General features: G+C 41.1%; 1 non-coding gene across 1 annotated transcript; it reads left to right on the top strand.

Moving 5' to 3' along the window:
* Positions 1-2209: 2209 nt before the first annotated feature.
* On the top strand, positions 2210-2282 carry TRNAW-CCA. The gene has a single exon. It is a non-coding gene; the product is annotated as a tRNA-Trp (tRNA).
* The last annotated feature ends 3939 nt before the right edge of the window (positions 2283-6221 follow it).

Raw genomic sequence — 6221 nt, 5'->3', positions numbered from 1 at the left:
GATTATGTGAAATGAAGGGTAGAGGTGGGAAGTCACTGTCACTTTCCTCTATGTAGCGGTTCCCAAACCTGCCTGTGCATTTAAGAGAGACAGTTGCGGAGTATGATTAAGTGCTTCCTTATGATTTCCATGTCATCCTTGACCCATTGCCTGTCCAGCTACAGACTGTGTTTCCCAATCAAATGACTAAGTGCTCACTGAGCGGTTGAGAGACTTAGTGTCATGGGCAACTTCTACCCTGCTGCTGATAAAGAAACCATTTGGCTTGAATGTTTACTCTTTACCTTCCCAAAGCTGAAAAGTGAATATGACAGTGACCTCACTTTGACCCAAGAGTCAAGGCAAGACTTCAGCCATTAAGTTTGCAAAAAGCGTCTTTAATACAGTTAATATTTTATAACTATAAATGGAATGTAGCCTTTAAAAATTGTGAATCACTGTGTTGTACAACTGGAACTTACATAATATTGTACATCAACTCTACTTTGATAAAAAAAAAAATTGCTTCTTGTTGTAAGCTGGTTATATGGATGAGCAAGAAGGAAGAAAACTGGGGTCTTTAGTGATTAGATGGAGCCCAGCTACTCTGCCTATCTGGGTGACTCATTGTTGGGACTGTTAAGAAAGAAATACATGTCTATCTTAAATTATGTTGCTGTATTTTGGGGTGGGAGATGCTCTTTGCTTCAGAAGTTTAGTCTTTAAGCTACTTAGGAGGCTTTAAAAATGTAAACCATCAAACTCTATGAGATTTTAAAATCACAATCTCTGTGAGTGAGCTCGGGAGTCGATGTTAGTAAACTGTACTGAAAGCTAGGCTTGTGAACCACTGTTCTGTGTAACAGAAGACCCTTTCTCTGAAAGTCTTCACTTTTTGTAGAACAAGAAAGATTAGGAGGAAAGGGGGGAAAACTAGAGAGAAGAATAAAGAACATGAACAGAGAGAAGCTAAGACAAGACTGGAGTTTCCTAATGTTTCTCGTGGTTTTCATACTTTTGGATCCAATCCCTTTTCAAGACTGACTTAGCGTTCCTGCTCTTGATATGGTTGTGTGTGTATGTTCATTTGCTCAGTTGTGTCTGGCTCCTTATGGCCCCATGGACTGTAGCCCACCAAGCTCCTCTGTCTATGAGATTCTCCAGGGAAGAATACTGGAGTGGGCTGACATGTCCTCCTCCAGGTGATCTTCCTGACCCAGGGATCGAACCTGCGTTTCTTGCATCTTGTGCATTGGGCAAGTGGATTCTTTACCGCTAGTGCCATCTGGGAATCCCCCTTGAGAGAGGTGCATATCCCTAAAGCTGTGAAAAGAGACAATATTTGTTATTTAGAGTTTTCCCTGCCTTCCAAGGAGGTGGGTACTTCACTGCATTGGTGAAACACAACAGACTGGGGAGTCAGAGACCTCAGTTATTCTGCATAAGAAAAGGAACTTAAGTTTCAGTCCTAGAGCTGTGTTGGAAATGCTGGGACAGCAGAACTTGTAGTTCAGAAGAGAGAGACTGCTGCATTGGGAGAGAACGCTTGGGGAGATGATGGAAGTTTGACCATGCAGTATGGAGTAGAAGCCCTCTTTTCCACCTCCCCACAAAACTTTCAACAACACATCTTTTTGTGTGTGTAGCTAGTATGTTGATGAGCTGGATATATCTTTTTTAAAAAATTATTTATTTCTGATTTTTTTTGGGGGGGGCTGCACTAGGTCTTCACTGCTGTGTGTGAGCTTTCTCTAGCAGCACCAAGCGAGGACTACTTTCTAGTTATGGTGTATGGATTTCTCATTGCAGTGGCTTCTCTTGTTGAGGAGCATGGGGTCTGGGCATATGGGCTTCAGTAGTTATGTCGTGTGGACTCAGCTGTGGCTCATGGGCCCTAGAGCACAGGCTGTGTAGTTGTGGTACATGGGATTCATTGCCCTGGAGCATGTGGGATCTTCCTGGACCAGGGATCGAACCTGTGTCTCTGGCACTGACTGGTAGATTCTTAACCACAGGGCCAGTGGGGAAGTCTGAGCTGGATATATCTTGATGTCCAGGGTTTTTCCAAGTACTAAATTCAGCTTCCAGGTTGATATGAAATGAGATGAGCATTCTTTCTATGGGATCTAACCAGTATCACTTAAAATAGTTGATTTTTGTAATTAACAACCAAAAGAAAAAAAAACAAAAAACCCCACCAGTTAGGACTATTTGTTCTATGTAGACGACTTCCCTGGTGGCTCAGATGGTAAAGCGTCTGCCTCCAGTGCAGGAGACCCGGGTTCAATCCCTGGGTCAGGAAGATCTCCTGGAGAAGGAAATGGCAACCCACTCCAGGACTCTTGCCTAAAAAATCCCATGGACGGAGGAGCCTGGTAGGCTACAGTCCATGGGGTCGCAAAGAGTCAGACACGGCTGAGCGACTTGACTTCACGTCAGAGGGCTTCCCAGCTGGTGCCAGTGGTAAAAGACTCTGCTGGCCAGTGTAGGTGATGCCAGAGACATGGGTTTGATCCCTGAGTCAGGAAGATCCCCTGGAGTGGGAAATGGCAGCCCACTCCAGTGTTCTTGCCTGGAGAATCCCATGGACTGAGGCGCCTGGCGGGCTACAGTCCGTAGGGTTGCAGAGGGTCGGGTATGAGAGCACATGTGCCCTGCCCTGCACCATTCGGTATAGACACAAACTTAGTCCTTCTGTATAATCCTCATGCTAACTTCTATATACCTACTCAATTTTTGACACCTTGTGCTTTTCAGTAATGGCCCTTGAATGTTTATTCCCTCTACACCTGATGCTTATATGTGAGATATCAAATTGAGTTTGGGAAGATGAAAATGATGCCAGCACTGTCAGTAGTCATCTTTATCTTCCTGTTTTCGACTGCTGCTCATATGATGAACAGCCTCGTTTCACTCCGTAACAGCTGCATTTTATTGATGTGGCTTGTTATGTTTGTAAAGAGTCCATAGGTTACAAGTCGGCTCAAGTGCAAAGTGTTCTGATTAATGATCATCTTCAAAATGACAAGTGATAAAGCACTTGAGGATTCTGGGAGTGAAGAGACAACCTTGCAGCATTATTGGAGGCTCCTGAATTTCTAGTGACTGTAAAAATATCTCTTTAGAGATGGGCTAACACCCACATCCTCTAATAAATTAAAATTTTGGATGCACACCTCTGTCTTTTTGTTGCCAAGTACGCTTTAGTCAGATAAAAGGCAGAGTGTGTGCCTGGTATTTGATCACTTTAGAAGACTTTATAGTGTAACATGGGCTTCTCAGGTGGTGCAGTGGTAAAGAATCTGCCTGCCAATGTAGGAGATGCTGGAGACTTGGGTTCATGCCCTGGGTGGAGAAGATTCCCCTGGAGAAGGAAATGGCAACCCACTACAGTATTTTTGCCTGGAAAAATCCATGGACAGAGGAGCCTGGTGGGCTATAGTCCACGGGGTTGACAAAAGTCAGACATGACTGAGCACAACAATAGCAACAACAATAGTGTAACACACTACTGTTTTTATCCTTTGCATTTAGATTATAAACCAATAAAATCAAGGATTTCCTTTTATAATCAAAAGACAGGATGTTCAGAATTTCAGGGCTATCCCAGAAATACCATTAGAGAGACTGTGCTGGGAGGGTTGATTTATTTGTGATCTTTTTCGCTGCTCTTCTTTTGTTTGGCTTTGTTTTTGTAACTCTTCAGAATAAGAGAGTGATTGCATCCACTGCTGTAGCATTTTCTCAGAACACCCATATGGGGCATATTTTAGATGAAACAGAGTCTGGTTGGCAGTAGCTCCCTTTCATTTCACTCTATTATTAAGAGTCATTTCTCAAACTGTTTTTTAAATTTACATCTGGAATAGAAAAATAGAGGACTCTAAAGATGTCTTTGAAAATTAATTCTTTAGTAAGTCTTCTCACCATCTAGGGAATTGAAACTTAGCTGCAGATTTTCTTTAAGTGAGCTCTCTGGATGCAGAGCAGGATTCGGTTAGTGGGTAAGAGGAAGGGTGTATTGAAAACAAGGGAATGTTAGTGATGGCAATCAGCACGCATTAAATGGTGAATTTTTTTTTTAAATGAGCTCTGAATCAGAAGTCATAATCACTCAGTCACCTGCTGGGTTCATTTGTCCTTCAGAAATGAGGACATCTCAAAGTGTAGAGCATTTTAATAGAATAGCACCAGACAAGCTTGTTATATAGAATTTTATTTGACAGGCTGGAACTTGTTTCCAATATTCTTGTTTCCGAATTACATGAAAAACTGTATCCCACGGGTGCATTGTGAAAGGATAAATGGTAGATGACATCAAAATAAAGCAAAGTGATCTTTTTTCCTCCATTTCTTTAGAGATATTATCTTCCTGTGGCTGTGACTACCAGATTCCATGATAAGGCAATTAAATAGTTCATGTAATAGTCTTTCTCCAATGACAGCCTAGGACAGTAAAAGGATGCAAATAGATGTACCATTTGAGCATGTAGTTCCATAAAATAAACTTGATAGAGGCATTACAGTGAAAATAGTAAGGCATTGCCACCAGTCTTTTTTCCTTTGTAAAGTCTTTGTAAAGACCTCCATACAAACTGACTTTCCAATTTTGTCTTCTACCAGCATTAATGTGGTTATTATTCATTTTTATCTTTGTTGAAGATTTTGGACACATTTACTATTTCTGATAAGAGAGAGGGTTCATGATCCTGCTGACTTTAAGTCCATGTTCATGAATATATAAAAGTGACACTTCATACATACACAATTTGACCTACAGTTCACGAAAGCAAAGCAGACTGAATTGGATGGGAAATGATGAGGACCCCTGTTTCATAATCTATTCTTTGTCTAGTTGGTAACAGCATGTATCATGATGATATCCAAATAGTCCATTTTAGGGGGCCCTGGGTCCTCCAACATTATCCAGTCTTATTTCTCTAGCTGTGCATTCTCAACAATATTTCCTCCATCCCTTTCATGAGTCTCATACATCAGATCTTACACTTTCGTGATTCTTACTGTATCACTTTGTTAATTGTAGAAAATTTTGAAAAGATGAAAATAAGAATCCCATGACTCTGTGTCCAGACATAACTAATATTAACATCTCAGTTTCTTTTCTTTTTTTCTACCCTCCACTCCTCTTCCTATTGTTTTCCCCTCCTTCCTACTTTCCCTGTCAGATTAAATCAAATTATAAAGAGGACAGTCTTCCTATAATGCTTTAAGGCAGAAGCCCCTAACCTTTTTTTTTTTTTTCCCTTTCCACCTTTCTTTTTCTTTTTTTTTTTTATTTTTATTTTTTTATTATTATTATTTTTTTTTTCCAGTGGGTTTTGTCATACATTGATATGAATCAGCCATGGATTTACATGTATTCCCAATCCCGATCCCCCCTCCCACCTCCCTCTCCACCCGATTCCTCTGGCTCTTCCCAGTGCACCAGGCCGGAGCACTTGTCTCATGCATCCCACCTGGGCTGGTGATCTGTTTCACCATAGATAGTATACATGCTGTTCTTTTGAAATATCCCACCCTCACATTCTCCCACAGAGTTCAAAAGTCTGTTCTGTATTTCTGTGTCTCTTTTTCTGTTTTGCATATAGGGTTATCGTTATCACCTTTCTAAATTCCATATATATGTGTTAGTATGCTGTAATGTTCTTTATCTTTCTGGCTTACTTCACTCTGTATAATGGGCTCCAGCTTCATCCATCTCATTAGAACTGGTTCAAATGAATTCTTTTTAATGGCTGAGTAATATTCCATGGTGTATATGTACCACAGCTTCCTTATCCATTCGTCTGCTGATGGGCATCTAGGTTGCTTCCATGACCTGGCTATTATAAACAGTGCTGCGATGAACATTGGGGTGCACGTGTCTCTTTCAGATCTGGTTTCCTCAGTGTGTATGCCCAGAAGTGGTATTGCTGGGTCATATGGCAGTTCTATTTCCAGTTTTTTAAGAAATCTCCACACTGTTTTCCATAGTGGCTGTACTAGTTTGCATTCCCACCAACAGTGTAAGAGGGTTCCCTTTTCTCCACACCCTCTCCAGCATTTATTGCTTGTAGACTTTTCGATAGCAGCCATCCTGACTGGCGTGTAATGGTACCTCATTGTGGTTTTGATTTGCATTTCTCTAATAATGAGTGATGTTGAGCATCTTTTCATGTGTTTGTTAGCCATCTGTATGTCTTCTTTGGAGAAATGTCTGTTTAGTTCTTTGGCCCATTTTT

The sequence above is a fragment of the Cervus elaphus genome, chromosome 22 (assembly GCF_910594005.1).
Source record: "Cervus elaphus chromosome 22, mCerEla1.1, whole genome shotgun sequence".
In the NCBI taxonomy this organism is placed as follows: domain Eukaryota; kingdom Metazoa; phylum Chordata; class Mammalia; order Artiodactyla; family Cervidae; genus Cervus; species Cervus elaphus.
The sequence above is the reverse complement of the archived record's forward strand: the minus strand, read 5'-3'. Positions and strand labels throughout refer to the sequence as shown.